At 35.7% G+C, this 18,226-nt stretch overlaps 5 non-coding genes across 5 annotated transcripts; all 5 read left to right on the forward strand.

The window, feature by feature from the left end:
• The first annotated feature begins 1,831 nt into the window (after nucleotides 1-1,831).
• On the forward strand, nucleotides 1,832-1,905 carry TRNAI-AAU (transfer RNA isoleucine (anticodon AAU)). Its single transcript has one exon. It is a non-coding gene; the product is annotated as a tRNA-Ile (tRNA).
• Nucleotides 1,906-3,593: 1,688 nt separating this feature from the next.
• TRNAI-AAU (transfer RNA isoleucine (anticodon AAU)) lies at nucleotides 3,594-3,667 on the forward strand. The gene has a single exon. It is a non-coding gene; the product is annotated as a tRNA-Ile (tRNA).
• Nucleotides 3,668-11,495: 7,828 nt separating this feature from the next.
• TRNAI-UAU (transfer RNA isoleucine (anticodon UAU)) lies at nucleotides 11,496-11,570 on the forward strand. The gene has a single exon. It is a non-coding gene; the product is annotated as a tRNA-Ile (tRNA).
• Nucleotides 11,571-15,022: 3,452 nt separating this feature from the next.
• On the forward strand, nucleotides 15,023-15,096 carry TRNAN-AUU (transfer RNA asparagine (anticodon AUU)). Its single transcript has one exon. It is a non-coding gene; the product is annotated as a tRNA-Asn (tRNA).
• Nucleotides 15,097-16,785: 1,689 nt separating this feature from the next.
• Nucleotides 16,786-16,859, forward strand: TRNAI-AAU (transfer RNA isoleucine (anticodon AAU)). The gene has a single exon. It is a non-coding gene; the product is annotated as a tRNA-Ile (tRNA).
• Nucleotides 16,860-18,226: the final 1,367 nt, after the last annotated feature.

Here is an 18,226-nt window from a genome sequence, read left to right on the forward strand (position 1 = left end):
TGAAATACTGAATGTTCTCCTGTTTTAGGTACATTTGGCATTTTTGTGTTTGCTGATGCTTTTATGTTTGGCAGGTTAGCTCAGTTGGTTAGAGCGTGGTGCTAATAACGACAAGGTCATGTGTTCGATCCCCATACGGGCAATGTGCTTTTTCTTGTTGTCCTACAAGAAATGCCAAGAAGGGATTTTATCCAGCGGCAAAGTGCATGAAGTGTGGGATGAATGCATTGGCTACAGTAAGCAGCCCTTGAAACTTGCTAGAGAACATCATAGACACATACAAAACAGAGAATTTTTAAATCCATGTTAGGAATAAACAAAAATGTCATCCTTTGTCTGATGCAGCATTTCTCTATATGGCATACATAGAAAACTTTTTCTCAAATATAGCAATATGGCAAATCTAAGAAATGCTAAGGCAAATTAATCAATCAGGACATTTTTTTGGTGATTGAATCTACTATGGGGGACTAAGTTTTAAGAAGAGAAGAAGAACAGACCTTTACTCTCATTAGTGCACACTGAAGAAGAAAATTCTTAAAACCAGAATATCTTAAAACCATAGCACAAGTGATGGATCACTGCATTCTTATTGCCTTTTCCTATTTCCAAATGTTTGACAAACATCTCTCCAGTTGAAAACTGATTTGAAACAGTTTCAAAATTAGTTTGGAGTAAAGAAAGCACTGAAGATGATGGGATTTATACAAAGTTTAAATATAGATAAGCTATCCTAAAATTCAATTTTAAGGAAATTGAACAAAGTTAGGTCCCACCAAGATTTGAAATCAGATTACTGGATTCAAAGGCAAAAGTGCTCACCATTACACCATGGAACCCATTATTAGAGAGTCTTCCTCTACTCAATATTGCTGATCTTTGAAATACTGAATGTTCTCCTGTTTTAGGTACATTTGGCATTTTTGTGTTTGCTGATGCTTTTATGTTTGGCAGGTTAGCTCAGTTGGTTAGAGCGTGGTGCTAATAACGCCAAGGTCATGTGTTCGATCCCCATACGGGCAATGTGCTTTTTCTTGTTGTCCTACAAGAAATGCCAAGAATGGATTTTATCCAGCGGCAAAGTGCATGAAGTGTGGGATGAATGCATTGGCTACAGTTAGCAGCCCTTGAAACTTGCTAGAGAACATCATAGACACATACAAAACAGAGAATTTTTAAATCCATGTTAGGAATAAACAAAAATGTCATCCTTTGGCTGATGCAGCATTTCTCTATATGGCATACATAGAAAACTTTTTCTCAAATATAGCAATATGGCAAATCTAAGAAATGCTAAGGCAAATTAATCAATCAGGACATTTATTTGGTGATTGAATCTACTATGGGGGACTAAGTTTTAAGAAGAGAAGAAGAACAGACCTTTACTCTCATTAGTGCACACTGAAGAAGAAAATTCTTAAAACCAGAATATCTTAAAACCATAGCACAAGTGATGGATCACTGCAAACTTATTGCAACTTTTCCTATTTTCAAATGTTTGACAAACATCTCTCCAGTTGAAAACTGATTTGAAACAGCTTCAAAATTAGTTTGGAGTAAAGAAACCACTGAAGATGATGGGATTCATACAAAGTTTAAATATAGATAAGCTATCCTAAAATTCAACTTTAAGGAAATTGAACAAAGTTAGGTCCCACCAAGATTTGAAATCAGATTACTGGATTCAAAGTTCAAAGGGCTCACCATTACACCATGGAACCCATTATTAGAGAGTCTTCCTCTACTCAATATTGCTGATCTTTGAAATACTGAATGTTCTCCTGTTTTAGGTACATTTGGCATTTTTGTGTTTGCTGATGCTTTTATGTTTGGCCGGTTAGCTCAGTTGGTTAGAGTGTGGTGCTAATAACGCCAAGGTCATGGGTTCGATCCCCATACGGGCAATGTGCTTTTTCTTGTTGTCCTACAAGAAATGCCAAGAAGGGATTTTATCCAGCGGCAAAGTGCATGAAGTGTGGGATGAATGCATTGGCTACAGTAAGCAGCCCTTGAAACTTGCTAGAGAACATCATAGACACATACAAAACAGAGAATTTTTAAATCCATGTTAGGAATAAACAAAAATGTCATCCTTTGTCTGATGCAGCATTTCTCTATATGGCATACATAGAAAACTTTTTCTCAAATATAGCAATATGGCAAATCTAAGAAATGCTAAGGCAAATTAATCAATCAGGACATTTTTTTGGTGATTGAATCTACTATGGGGGACTAAGTTTTAAGAAGAGAAGAAGAACAGACCTTTACTCTCATTAGTGCACACTGAAGAAGAAAATTCTTAAAACCAGAATATCTTAAAACCATAGCACAAGTGATGGATCACTGCATTCTTATTGCCTTTTCCTATTTCCAAATGTTTGACAAACATCTCTCCAGTTGAAAACTGATTTGAAACAGTTTCAAAATTAGTTTGGAGTAAAGAAAGCACTGAAGATGATGGGATTTATACAAAGTTTAAATATAGATAAGCTATCCTAAAATTCAATTTTAAGGAAATTGAACAAAGTTAGGTCCCACCAAGATTTGAAATCAGATTACTGGATTCAAAGGCAAAAGTGCTCACCATTACACCATGGAACCCATTATTAGAGAGTCTTCCTCTACTCAATATTGCTGATCTTTGAAATACTGAATGTTCTCCTGTTTTAGGTACATTTGGCATTTTTGTGTTTGCTGATGCTTTTATGTTTGGCAGGTTAGCTCAGTTGGTTAGAGCGTGGTGCTAATAACGCCAAGGTCATGTGTTCGATCCCCATACGGGCAATGTGCTTTTTCTTGTTGTCCTACAAGAAATGCCAAAAAGGGATTTTATCCAGCGGCAAAGTGCATGAAGTGTGGGATGAATGCATTGGCTACAGTTAGCAGCCCTTGAAACTTGCTAGAGAACATCATAGACACATACAAAACAGAGAATTTTTAAATCCATGTTAGGAATAAAGAAAAATGTCATCCTTTGGCTGATGCAGCATTTCTCTATATGGCATACATAGAAAACTTTTTCTCAAATATAGCAATATGGCAAATCTAAGAAATGCTAAGGCAAATTAATCAATCAGGACATTTATTTGGTGATTGAATCTACTATGGGGGACTAAGTTTTAAGAAGAGAAGAAGAACAGACCTTTACTCTCATTAGTGCACACTGAAGAAGAAAATTCTTAAAACCAGAATATCTTAAAACCATAGCACAAGTGATGGATCACTGCAAACTTATTGCAACTTTTCCTATTTTCAAATGTTTGACAAACATCTCTCCAGTTGAAAACTGATTTGAAACAGCTTCAAAATTAGTTTGGAGTAAAGAAACCACTGAAGATGATGGGATTCATACAAAGTTTAAATATAGATAAGCTATCCTAAAATTCAACTTTAAGGAAATTGAACAAAGTTAGGTCCCACCAAGATTTGAAATCAGATTACTGGATTCAAAGTTCAAAGGGCTCACCATTACACCATGGAACCCATTATTAGAGAGTCTTCCTCTACTCAATATTGCTGATCTTTGAAATACTGAATGTTCTCCTGTTTTAGGTACATTTGGCATTTTTGTGTTTGCTGATGCTTTTATGTTTGGCCGGTTAGCTCAGTTGGTTAGAGCGTGGTGCTAATAACGCCAAGGTCATGGGTTCGAACCCCATATGGGCAATGTGCTTTTTCTTGTTGTCCTACAAGAAATGCCAAGAAGGGATTTTATCCAGCGGCAAAGTGCATGAAGTAAGCAGCCCTTGAAACTTGCTAGAGAACATCATAGACACATACCAAACAGAGAATTTTTAAATCCATGTTAGGAATAAACAAAAATGTCATCCTTTGGCTGATGCAGCATTTCTCTATATGGCATACATAGAAAACTTTTTCTCAAATATAGCAATATGGCAAATCTAAGAAATGCTAAGGCAAATTAATCAATCAGGACATTTATTTGGTGATTGAATCTACTATGGGGGACTAAGTTTTAAGAAGAGAAGAAGAACAGACCTTTACTCTCATTAGTGCACACTGAAGAAGAAAATTCTTAAAACCAGAATATCTTAAAACCATAGCACAAGTGATGGATCACTGCATTCTTATTGCAACTTTTCCTATTTTCAAATGTTTGACAAACATCTCTCCAGTTGAAAACTGATTTGAAACAGCTTCAAAATTAGTTTGGAGTAAAGAAACCACTGAAGATGAAGGGATTTATACAAAGTTTAAAAATAGATAAGCTATCCTAAAATTCAACTTTAAGGAAATTGAACAAAGTAAGGTCCCACCAAGATTTGAAATCAGATTACTGGATTCAAAGTCCAAAGTGCTCACCATTACACCATGGAACCCATTATTAGAGAGTCTTCCTCTACTCAATATTGCTGATCTTTGAAATACTGAATGTTCTCCTGTTTTAGGTACATTTGGCATTTTTGTGTTTGCTGATGCTTTTATGTTTGGCAGGTTAGCTCAGTTGGTTAGAGCGTGGTGCTAATAACGCCAAGGTCATGTGTTCGATCCCCATACGGGCAATGTGCTTTTTCTTGTTGTCCTACAAGAAATGCCAAGAAGGGATTTTATCCAGCTGCAAAGTGCATGAAGTGTGGGATGAATGCATTGGCTACAGTTAGCAGCCCTTGAAACTTGCTAGAGAACATCATAGACACATACAAAACAGAGAATTTTTAAATCCATGTTAGGAATAAACAAAAATGTCATCCTTTGGCTGATGCAGCATTTCTCTATATGGCATACATAGAAAACTTTTTCTCAAATATAGCAATATGGCAAATCTAAGAAATGCTAAGGCAAATTAATCAATCAGGACATTTTTTTGGTGATTGAATCTACTATGGGGGACTAAGTTTTAAGAAGAGAAGAAGAACAGACCTTTACTCTCATTAGTGCACACTGAAGAAGAAAATTCTTAAAACCAGAATATCTTAAAACCATAGCACAAGTGATGGATCACTGCATTCTTATTGCAACTTTTCCTATTTTCAAATGTTTGACAAACATCTCTCCAGTTGAAAACTGATTTGAAACAGCTTCAAAATTAGTTTGGAGTAAAGAAACCACTGAAGATGATGGGATTTATACAAAGTTTAAAAATAGATAAGCTATCCTAAAATTCAACTTTAAGGAAATTGAACAAAGTAAGGTCCCACCAAGATTTGAAATCAGATTACTGGATTCAAAGTCCAAAGTGCTCACCATTACACCATGGAACCCATTATTAGAGAGTCTTCCTCTACTCAATATTGCTGATCTTTGAAATACTGAATGTTCTCTTGTTTTCGGTACATTTTTCATTTTTGTGTTTGCTGATGCTTTTATGTTTGGCAGGTTAGCTCAGTTGGTTAGAGCGTGGTGCTAATAACGCCAAGGTCATGTGTTCGATCCCCATACGGGCAATGTGCTTTTTCTTGTTGTCCTACAAGAAATGCCAAGAAGGGATTTTATCCAGCTGCAAAGTGCATGAAGTGTGGGATGAATGCATTGGCTACAGTTAGCAGCCCTTGAAACTTGCTAGAGAACATCATAGACACATACAAAACAGAGAATTTTTAAATCCATGTTAGGAATAAACAAAAATGTCATCCTTTGGCTGATGCAGCATTTCTCTATATGGCATACATAGAAAACTTTTTCTCAAATATAGCAATATGGCAAAACTAAGAAATGCTAAGGCAAATTAATCAATCAGGACATTTTTTTGGTGATTGAATCTACTATGGGGGACTAAGTTTTAAGAAGAGAAGAAGAACAGACCTTTACTCTCATTAGTGCACACTGAAGAAGAAAATTCTTAAAACCAGAATATCTTAAAACCATAGCACAAGTGATGGATCACTGCATTCTTATTGCCTTTTCCTATTTCCAAATGTTTGACAAACATCTCTCCAGTTGAAAACTGATTTGAAACAGTTTCAAAATTAGTTTGGAGTAAAGAAACCACTGAAGATGATGGGATTTATACAAAGTTTAAATATAGATAAGCTATCCTAAAATTCAATTTTAAGGAAATTGAACAAAGTTAGGTCCCACCAAGATTTGAAATCAGATTACTGGATTTAAAGTCCAAAGTGCTCACCATTACACCATGGAACCCATTATTAGAGAGTCTTCCTCTACTCAATATTGCTGATCTTTGAAATACTGAATGTTCTCCTGTTTTAGGTACATTTGGCATTTTTGTGTTTGCTGATGCTTTTATGTTTGGCAGGTTAGCTCAGTTGGTTAGAGCATGGTGCTAATAACGCCAAGGTCATGTGTTCGATCCCCATACTGGCAATGTGCTTTTTCTTGTTGTCCTACAAGAAATGCCAAGAAGGGATTTTATCCAGCGGCAAAGTGCATGAAGTGTGGGATGAATGCATTGGCTACAGTAAGCAGCCCTTGAAACTTGCTAGAGAACATCATAGACACATACAAAACAGAGAATTTTTAAATCCATGTTAGGAATAAACAAAAATGTAATCCTTTGGCTGATGCAGCATTTCTCTATATGGCATACATAGAAAACTTTTTCTCAAATATAGCAATATGGCAAATCTAAGAAATGCTAAGGCAAATTAATCAATCAGGACATTTTTTTGGTGATTGAATCTACTATGGGGGACTAAGTTTTAAGAAGAGAAGAAGAACAGACCTTTACTCTCATTAGTGCACACTGAAGAAGAAAATTCTTAAAACCAGAATATCTTAAAACCATAGCACAAGTGATGGATCACTGCATTCTTATTGCAACTTTTCCTATTTTCAAATGTTTGACAAACATCTCTCCAGTTGAAAACTGATTTGAAACAGCTTCAAAATTAGTTTGGAGTAAAGAAACCACTGAAGATGATGGGATTTATACAAAGTTTAAAAATAGATAAGCTATCCTAAAATTCAACTTTAAGGAAATTGAACAAAGTAAGGTCCCACCAAGATTTGAAATCAGATTACTGGATTCAAAGTCCAAAGTGCTCACCATTACACCATGGAACCCATTATTAGAGAGTCTTCCTCTACTCAATATTGCTGATCTTTGAAATACTGAATGTTCTCTTGTTTTCGGTACATTTTTCATTTTTGTGTTTGCTGATGCTTTTATGTTTGGCAGGTTAGCTCAGTTGGTTAGAGCGTGGTGCTAATAACGCCAAGGTCATGTGTTCGATCCCCATACGGGCAATGTGCTTTTTCTTGTTGTCCTACAAGAAATGCCAAGAAGGGATTTTATCCAGCTGCAAAGTGCATGAAGTGTGGGATGAATGCATTGGCTACAGTTAGCAGCCCTTGAAACTTGCTAGAGAACATCATAGACACATACAAAACAGAGAATTTTTAAATCCATGTTAGGAATAAACAAAAATGTCATCCTTTGGCTGATGCAGCATTTCTCTATATGGCATACATAGAAAACTTTTTCTCAAATATAGCAATATGGCAAAACTAAGAAATGCTAAGGCAAATTAATCAATCAGGACATTTTTTTGGTGATTGAATCTACTATGGGGGACTAAGTTTTAAGAAGAGAAGAAGAACAGACCTTTACTCTCATTAGTGCACACTGAAGAAGAAAATTCTTAAAACCAGAATATCTTAAAACCATAGCACAAGTGATGGATCACTGCATTCTTATTGCCTTTTCCTATTTCCAAATGTTTGACAAACATCTCTCCAGTTGAAAACTGATTTGAAACAGTTTCAAAATTAGTTTGGAGTAAAGAAACCACTGAAGATGATGGGATTTATACAAAGTTTAAATATAGATAAGCTATCCTAAAATTCAATTTTAAGGAAATTGAACAAAGTTAGGTCCCACCAAGATTTGAAATCAGATTACTGGATTTAAAGTCCAAAGTGCTCACCATTACACCATGGAACCCATTATTAGAGAGTCTTCCTCTACTCAATATTGCTGATCTTTGAAATACTGAATGTTCTCCTGTTTTAGGTACATTTGGCATTTTTGTGTTTGCTGATGCTTTTATGTTTGGCAGGTTAGCTCAGTTGGTTAGAGCATGGTGCTAATAACGCCAAGGTCATGTGTTCGATCCCCATACTGGCAATGTGCTTTTTCTTGTTGTCCTACAAGAAATGCCAAGAAGGGATTTTATCCAGCGGCAAAGTGCATGAAGTGTGGGATGAATGCATTGGCTACAGTAAGCAGCCCTTGAAACTTGCTAGAGAACATCATAGACACATACAAAACAGAGAATTTTTAAATCCATGTTAGGAATAAACAAAAATGTAATCCTTTGGCTGATGCAGCATTTCTCTATATGGCATACATAGAAAACTTTTTCTCAAATATAGCAATATGGCAAATCTAAGAAATGCTATGGCAAATTAATCAATCAGGACATTTATTTGGTGATTGAATCTACTATGGGGGACTAAGTTTTAAGAAGAGAAGAAGAACAGACCTTTACTCTCATTAGTGCACACTGAAGAAGAAAATTCTTAAAACCAGAATATCTTAAAACCATAGCACAAGTGATGGATCACTGCAAACTTATTGCAACTTTTCCTATTTTCAAATGTTTGACAAACATCTCTCCAGTTGAAAACTGATTTGAAACAGCTTCAAAATTAGTTTGGAGTAAAGAAACCACTGAAGATGATGGGATTCATACAAAGTTTAAATATAGATAAGCTATCCTAAAATTCAACTTTAAGGAAATTGAACAAAGTTAGGTCCCACCAAGATTTGAAATCAGATTACTGGATTCAAAGTTCAAAGGGCTCACCATTACACCATGGAACCCATTATTAGAGAGTCTTCCTCTACTCAATATTGCTGATCTTTGAAATACTGAATGTTCTCCTGTTTTAGGTACATTTGGCATTTTTGTGTTTGCTGATGCTTTTATGTTTGGCCGGTTAGCTCAGTTGGTTAGAGTGTGGTGCTAATAACGCCAAGGTCATGGGTTCAATCCCCATACGGGCAATGTGCTTTTTCTTGTTGTCCTACAAGAAATGCCAAGAAGGGATTTTATCCAGCGGCAAAGTGCATGAAGTGTGGGATGAATGCATTGGCTACAGTAAGCAGCCCTTGAAACTTGCTAGAGAACATCATAGACACATACAAAACAGAGAATTTTTAAATCCATGTTAGGAATAAACAAAAATGTCATCCTTTGTCTGATGCAGCATTTCTCTATATGGCATACATAGAAAACTTTTTCTCAAATATAGCAATATGGCAAATCTAAGAAATGCTAAGGCAAATTAATCAATCAGGACATTTTTTTGGTGATTGAATCTACTATGGGGGACTAAGTTTTAAGAAGAGAAGAAGAACAGACCTTTACTCTCATTAGTGCACACTGAAGAAGAAAATTCTTAAAACCAGAATATCTTAAAACCATAGCACAAGTGATGGATCACTGCATTCTTATTGCCTTTTCCTATTTCCAAATGTTTGACAAACATCTCTCCAGTTGAAAACTGATTTGAAACAGTTTCAAAATTAGTTTGGAGTAAAGAAACCACTGAAGATGATGGGATTTATACAAAGTTTAAATATAGATAAGCTATCCTAAAATTCAATTTTAAGGAAATTGAACAAAGTTAGGTCCCACCAAGATTTGAAATCAGATTACTGGATTTAAAGTCCAAAGTGCTCACCATTACACCATGGAACCCATTATTAGAGAGTCTTCCTCTACTCAATATTGCTGATCTTTGAAATACTGAATGTTCTCCTGTTTTAGGTACATTTGGCATTTTTGTGTTTGCTGATGCTTTTATGTTTGGCAGGTTAGCTCAGTTGGTTAGAGCGTGGTGCTAATAACGCCAAGGTCATGTGTTCGATCCCCATACGGGCAATGTGCTTTTTCTTGTTGTCCTACAAGAAATGCCAAGAATGGATTTTATCCAGCGGCAAAGTGCATGAAGTGTGGGATGAATGCATTGGCTACAGTTAGCAGCCCTTGAAACTTGCTAGAGAACATCATAGACACATACAAAACAGAGAATTTTTAAATCCATGTTAGGAATAAACAAAAATGTCATCCTTTGGCTGATGCAGCATTTCTCTATATGGCATACATAGAAAACTTTTTCTCAAATATAGCAATATGGCAAATCTAAGAAATGCTAAGGCAAATTAATCAATCAGGACATTTATTTGGTGATTGAATCTACTATGGGGGACTAAGTTTTAAGAAGAGAAGAAGAACAGACCTTTACTCTCATTAGTGCACACTGAAGAAGAAAATTCTTAAAACCAGAATATCTTAAAACCATAGCACAAGTGATGGATCACTGCATTCTTATTGCCTTTTCCTATTTCCAAATGTTTGACAAACATCTCTCCAGTTGAAAACTGATTTGAAACAGCTTCAAAATTAGTTTGGAGTAAAGAAACCACTGAAGATGATGGGATTTATACAAAGTTTAAAAATAGATAAGCTATCCTAAAATTCAACTTTAAGGAAATTGAACAAAGTAAGGTCCCACCAAGATTTGAAATCAGATTACTGGATTCAAAGTCCAAAGTGCTCACCATTACACCATGGAACCCATTATTAGAGAGTCTTCCTCTACTCAATATTGCTGATCTTTGAAATACTGAATGTTCTCCTGTTTTAGGTACATTTGGCATTTTTGTGTTTGCTGATGCTTTTATGTTTGGCAGGTTAGCTCAGTTGGTTAGAGCGTGGTGCTAATAACGCCAAGGTCATGTGTTCGATCCCCATACGGGCAATGTGCTTTTTCTTGTTGTCCTACAAGAAATGCCAAGAAGGGATTTTATCCAGCTGCAAAGTGCATGAAGTGTGGGATGAATGCATTGGCTACAGTTAGCAGCCCTTGAAACTTGCTAGAGAACATCATAGACACATACAAAACAGAGAATTTTTAAATCCATGTTAGGAATAAACAAAAATGTCATCCTTTGGCTGATGCAGCATTTCTCTATATGGCATACATAGAAAACTTTTTCTCAAATATAGCAATATGGCAAAACTAAGAAATGCTAAGGCAAATTAATCAATCAGGACATTTTTTTGGTGATTGAATCTACTATGGGGGACTAAGTTTTAAGAAGAGAAGAAGAACAGACCTTTACTCTCATTAGTGCACACTGAAGAAGAAAATTCTTAAAACCAGAATATCTTAAAACCATAGCACAAGTGATGGATCACTGCATTCTTATTGCCTTTTCCTATTTCCAAATGTTTGACAAACATCTCTCCAGTTGAAAACTGATTTGAAACAGTTTCAAAATTAGTTTGGAGTAAAGAAACCACTGAAGATGATGGGATTTATACAAAGTTTAAATATAGATAAGCTATCCTAAAATTCAATTTTAAGGAAATTGAACAAAGTTAGGTCCCACCAAGATTTGAAATCAGATTACTGGATTTAAAGTCCAAAGTGCTCACCATTACACCATGGAACCCATTATTAGAGAGTCTTCCTCTACTCAATATTGCTGATCTTTGAAATACTGAATGTTCTCCTGTTTTAGGTACATTTGGCATTTTTGTGTTTGCTGATGATTTTATGTTTGGCAGGTTAGCTCAGTTGGTTAGAGCATGGTGCTTATAACGCCAAGGTCATGTGTTCGATCCCCATACTGGCAATGTGCTTTTTCTTGTTGTCCTACAAGAAATGCCAAGAAGGGATTTTATCCAGCGGCAAAGTGCATGAAGTGTGGGATGAATGCATTGGCTACAGTAAGCAGCCCTTGAAACTTGCTAGAGAACATCATAGACACATACAAAACAGAGAATTTTTAAATCCATGTTAGGAATAAACAAAAATGTAATCCTTTGGCTGATGCAGCATTTCTCTATATGGCATACATAGAAAACTTTTTCTCAAATATAGCAATATGGCAAATCTAAGAAATGCTATGGCAAATTAATCAATCAGGACATTTATTTGGTGATTGAATCTACTATGGGGGACTAAGTTTTAAGAAGAGAAGAAGAACAGACCTTTACTCTCATTAGTGCACACTGAAGAAGAAAATTCTTAAAACCAGAATATCTTAAAACCATAGCACAAGTGATGGATCACTGCATTCTTATTGCCTTTTCCTATTTCCAAATGTTTGACAAACATCTCTCCAGTTGAAAACTGATTTGAAACAGTTTCAAAATTAGTTTGGAGTAAAGAAACCACTGAAGATGATGGGATTTATACAAAGTTTAAATATAGATAAGCTATCCTAAAATTCAACTTTAAGGAAATTGAACAAAGTTAGGTCCCACCAAGATTTGAAATCAGATTACTGGATTCAAAGTTCAAAGTGCTCACCATTACACCATGGAACCCATTATTAGAGAGTCTTCCTCTACTCAATATTGCTGATCTTTGAAATACTGAATGTTCTCCTGTTTTAGGTACATTTGTCATTTTTGAGTTTGCTGATGCTTTTATGTTTGGCCGGTTAGCTCAGTTTGTTAGAGCGTGGAGCTAATAAAGCCAAGGTCATGTGTTCGATCCCCATACGGGCCATGTGCTTTTTCTTGTTGTCCTACAAGAAATGCCAAGAAGGGATTTTATCCAGCGGCAAAGTGCATGAAGTGTGGGATGAATGCATTGGCTACAGTTAGCAGCCCTTGAAACTTGCTAGAGAACATCATAGACACATACAAAACAGAGAATTTTTAAATCCATGTTAGGAATAAACAAAAATGTCATCCTTTGGCTGATGCAGCATTTCTCTATATGGCATACATAGAAAACTTTTTCTCAAATATAGCAATATGGCAAATCTAAGAAATGCTAAGGCAAATTAATCAATCAGGACATTTATTTGGTGATTGAATCTACTATGGGGGACTAAGTTTTAAGAAGAGAAGAAGAACAGACCTTTACTCTCATTAGTGCACACTGAAGAAGAAAATTCTTAAAACCAGAATATCTTAAAACCATAGCACAAGTGATGGATCACTGCATTCTTATTGCAACTTTTCCTATTTTCAAATGTTTGACAAACATCTCTCCAGTTGAAAACTGATTTGAAACAGCTTCAAAATTAGTTTGGAGTAAAGAAACCACTGAAGATGATGGGATTTATACAAAGTTTAAAAATAGATAAGCTATCCTAAAATTTAACTTTAAGGAAATTGAACAAAGTTAGGTCCCTCCAAGATTTGAAATCAGATTACTGGATTCAAAGTCCATAGTGCTCACCATTACACCATGGAACCCATTATTAGAGAGTCTTCCTCTACTCAATATTGCTGATCTTTGAAATACTGAATGTTCTCCTGTTTTAGGTACATTTGGCATTTTTGTGTTTGCTGATGCTTTTATGTTTGGCCGGTTAGCTCAGTTTGTTAGAGCGTGGTGCTAATAAAGCCAAGGTCATGTGTTCGATCCCCATACGGGCCATGTGCTTTTTCTTGTTGTCCTACAAGAAATGCCAAGAAGGGATTTTATCCAGCGGCAAAGTGCATGAAGTGTGGGATGAATGCATTGGCTACAGTTAGCAGCCCTTGAAACTTGCTAGAGAACATCATAGACACATACAAAACAGAGAATTTTTAAATCCATGTTAGGAATAAACAAAAATGTCATCCTTTGGCTGATGCAGCATTTCTCTATATGGCATACATAGAAAACTTTTTCTCAAATATAGCAATATGGCAAATCTAAGAAATGCTAAGGCAAATTAATCAATCAGGACATTTATTTGGTGATTGAATCTACTATGGGGGACTAAGTTTTAAGAAGAGAAGAAGAACAGACCTTTACTCTCATTAGTGCACACTGAAGAAGAAAATTCTTAAAACCAGAATATCTTAAAACCATAGCACAAGTGATGGATCACTGCATTCTTATTGCAACTTTTCCTATTTTCACATGTTTGACAAACATCTCTCCAGTTGAAAACTGATTTGAAACAGCTTCAAAATTAGTTTGGAGTAAAGAAACCACTGAAGATGATGGGATTTATACAAAGTTTAAAAATAGATAAGCTATCCTAAAATTCAACTATAAGGAAATTGAACAAAGTTAGGTCCCACCAAGATTTGAAATCAGATTACTGGATTCAAAGTCCAAAGCGCTCACCATTACACCATGGAACCCATTGTTTGAGAGTCTTCCTCTACTCAATATTGCTGCTCTTTGAAATACTGAATGTTCTCCTGTTTTAGGTACATTTGGCATTTTTGTGTTTGCTGATGCTTTTATGTTTGGCTGGTTAGCTCAGTTGGTTAGATCGTGGTGCTAATAACGCCAAGGTCATGTGTTCGATCCCCATACGGGCAATGTGCTTTTTCTTGTTGTCCTACAAGAAATGCCAAGAATGGATTTTATCCAGCGGCAAAGTGCATGAAGTGTGTGATGAATGCATTGGCTACAGTAAGCATCCCTTGAAACTTGCTAGAGAATATCATAGACACATACAAAACAGAGAATTTTTAAATCCATGTTAGGAATAAAGAAAAATGTCATCCTTTGGCTGATGCAGCATTTCTCTATATGGCATACATAGAAAACTTTTTCTCAAATATAGCAATATGGCAAATCTAAGAAATGCTAAGGCAAATTAATCAATCAGGACATTTATTTGGTGATTGAATCTACTATGGGGGACTAAGTTTTAAGAAGAGAAGAAGAACAGACCTTTACTCTCATTAGTGCACACTGAAGAAGAAAATTCTTAAAACCAGAATATCTTAAAACCATAGCACAAGTGATGGATCACTGCATTCTTATTGCAACTTTTCCTATTTTCAAATGTTTGACAAACATCTCTCCAGTTGAAAACTGATTTGAAACAGCTTCAAAATTAGTTTGGAGTAAAGAAACCACTGAAGATGATGGGATTTATACAAAGTTTAAAAATAGATAAGCTATCCTAAAATTCAACTTTAAGGAAATTGAACAAAGTTAGGTCCCTCCAAGATTTGAAATCAGATTACTGGATTCAAAGTCCAAAGTGCTCACCATTACACCATGGAACCCATTATTAGAGAGTCTTCCTCTACTCAATAATGCTGATCTTTGAAATACTGAATGTTCTCCTGTTTTAGCTACATTTGGCATTTTTGTGTTTGCTGATGCTTTTATGTTTGGCCGGTTAGCTCAGTTGGTTAGAGTGTGGTGCTATTAATGCCAAGGTCATGGGTTCGATCCCCATATGGGCCTTGTGCTTTCTCTTGTTGTCCTACAAGAAATGCCAAGAAGGGATTTTATCCAGCGGCAAAGTGCATGAAGTCTGGGATGAATGCATTGGCTACAGTTAGCAGCCCTTGAAGCTTGCTAGAGAACATCATAGACACATACAAAACAGAGAATTTTTAAATCCATGTTAGGAATAAACAAAAATGTCATCCTTTGGCTGATGCAGCATTTCTCTATATGGCATACATAGAAAACTTTTTCTCAAATATAGCAATATGGCAAATCTAAGAAATGCTAAGGCAAATTAATCAATCAGGACATTTATTTGGTGATTGAATCTACTATGGGGGACTAAGTTTTAAGAAGAGAAGAAGAACAGACCTTTACTCTCATTAGTGCACACTGAAGAAGACAATTCTTAAAACCAGAATATCTTAAAACCATAGCACAAGTGATGGATCACTGCATTCTTATTCCAACTTTTCCTATTTCCAAATGTTTGACAAACATCTCTCCAGTTGAAAACTGATTTGAAACAGTTTCAAAATTAGTTTGGAGTAAAGAAACCACTGAAGATGATGGGATTTATACAAAGTTTAAATATAGATAAGCTATCCTAAAATTCAACTTTAAGGAAATTGAACAAAGTTAGGTCCCACCAAGATTTGAAATCAGATTACTGGATTCAAAGTCCAAAGTGCTCACCATTACACCATGGAACCCATTATTAGAGAGTCTTCCTCTACTCAATAATGCTGATCTTTGAAATACTGAATGTTCTCCTGTTTTAGCTACATTTGGCATTTTTGTGTTTGCTGATGCTTTTATGTTTGGCTGGTTAGCTCAGTTGGTTAGAGTGTGGTGCTAATAATGCCAGTTTCAAGGGTTCGATCCCCATATGGGCCTTGTGCTTTTTCTTGTTGTCCTACAAGAAATGCCAAGAAGGGATTTTATCCAGCGGCAAAGTGCATGAAGTCTGGGATGAATGCATTGGCTACAGTTAGCAGCCCTTGAAACTTGCTAGAGAACATCATAGACACATACAAAACAGAGAATTTTTAAATCCATGTTAGGAATAAACAAAAATGTCATCCTTTGGCTGATGCAGCATTTCTCTATATGGCATACATAGAAAACTTTTTCTCAAATATAGCAATATGGCAAATCTAAGAAATGCTAAGGCAAATTAATCAATCAGGACATTTATTTGGTGATTGAATCTACTATGGGGGACTAAGTTTTAAGAAGAGAAGAAGAACAGACCTTTACTCTCATTAGTGCACACTGAAGAAGAAAATTCTTAAAACCAGAATATCTTAAAACCATAGCACAAGTGATGGATCACTGCATTCTTATTGCAACTTTTCCTATTTCCAAATGTTTGACAAACATCTCTCCAGTTGAAAACAGACTTGAAACAGCTTCAAAATTAGTTTGGAGTAAAAAAAACACTGAAGATGATGGGATTTATACAAAGTTTAAATATAGATAAGCTATCCTAAAATTCAACTTTAAGGAAATTGAACAAAGTTAGGTCCCACCAGGATTTGAAATCAGATTACTGGATTCAAAGTCCAAAGTGCTTACAATTACACCATGGAACCCATTATTAGAGAATCTTCCTCTACTCAATATTGCTGATCTTTGATATACTGAATGTTCTCCTGTTTTAGCTACATTTTGCATTTTTGTGTTTGCTGATGCTTTTATGTTGGCCGGTTAGCTCAGTTGGTTAGAGCGTGGTGCTAATAACGCCAAGGTCATGGGTTCGATCCCCATATGGGCCCTGTGCTTTCTCTTGTTGTCCTACAAGAAATGCCAAGAAGGGATTTTATCCAGCGGCAAAGTGCATGAAGTCTGGGATGAATGCATTGGCTACAGTTAGCAGCCCTTGAAACTTGCTAGAGAACATCATAAACACATACAAAACAGAGAATTTTTAAATCCATGTTAGGAATAAACAAAAATGTCATCCTTTGGCTGATGCAGCATTTCTCTATATGGCATACATAGAAAACTTTTTCTCAAATATAGCAATATGGCAAATCTAAGAAATGCTAAGGCAAATTAATCAATCAGGACATTTATTTGGTGATTGAATCTACTATGGGGGACTAAGTTTTAAGAAGAGAAGAAGAACAGACCTTTACTCTCATTAGTGCACACTGAAGAAGAAAATTCTTAAAACCAGAATATCTTAAAACCATAGCACAAGTGATGGATCACTGCATTCTTATTGCAACTTTTCCTATTTTCAAATGTTTGACAAACATCTCTCCAGTTGAAAACTGATTTGAAACAGTTTCAAAATTAGTTTGGAGTAAAGAAACCACTGAAGATGAAGGGATTTATACAAAGTTTAAATATAGATAAGCTATCCTAAAATTCAACTTTAAGGAAATTGAACAAAGTTAGTTCCCACCAAGATTTGAAATCAGATTACTGGATTCAAAGTCCAAAGTGCTTACAATTACACCATGGAACCCATTATTAGAGAATCTTCCTCTACTCAATATTGCTGATCTTTGAAATACTGAATGTTCTCCTGTTTTAGGTACATTTGGCATTTTTGTGTTTGCTGATGCTTTAATGTTTGGCCGGTTAGCTTAGTTGGTTAGAGCGTGGTGCTAATAACGCCAATTTCATGGGTTCGATCCCCATATGGGCCTTGTGCTTTTTCTTGTTGTCCTACAAGAAATGCCAAGAAGGGATTTTATCCAGCGGCAAAGTGCATGAAGTCTGGGATGAATGCATTGGCTACAGTTAGCAGCCCTTGAAACTTGCTAGAGAACATCATAAACACATACAAAACAGAGAATTTTTAAATCCATGTTAGGAATAAACAAAAATGTCATCCTTTGGCTGATGCAGCATTTCTCTATATGGCATACATAGAAAACTTTTTCTCAAATATAGCAATATGGCAAATCTAAGAAATGCTAAGGCAAATTAATCAATCAGGACATTTATTTGGTGATTGAATCTACTATGGGGGACTAAGTTTTAAGAAGAGAAGAAGAACAGACCTTTACTCTCATTAGTGCACACTGAAGAAGAAAATTATTAAAACCAGAATATCTTAAAACCATAGCACAAGTGATGGATCACTGCATTCTTATTGCAACTTTTCCTATTTTCAAATGTTTGACAAACA

Source organism: Taudactylus pleione, unplaced genomic scaffold, assembly GCF_031769625.1.
Source record: "Taudactylus pleione unplaced genomic scaffold, aTauple2 ptg000085l, whole genome shotgun sequence".
NCBI classification, from domain to species: Eukaryota; Metazoa; Chordata; class Amphibia; order Anura; family Myobatrachidae; genus Taudactylus; species Taudactylus pleione.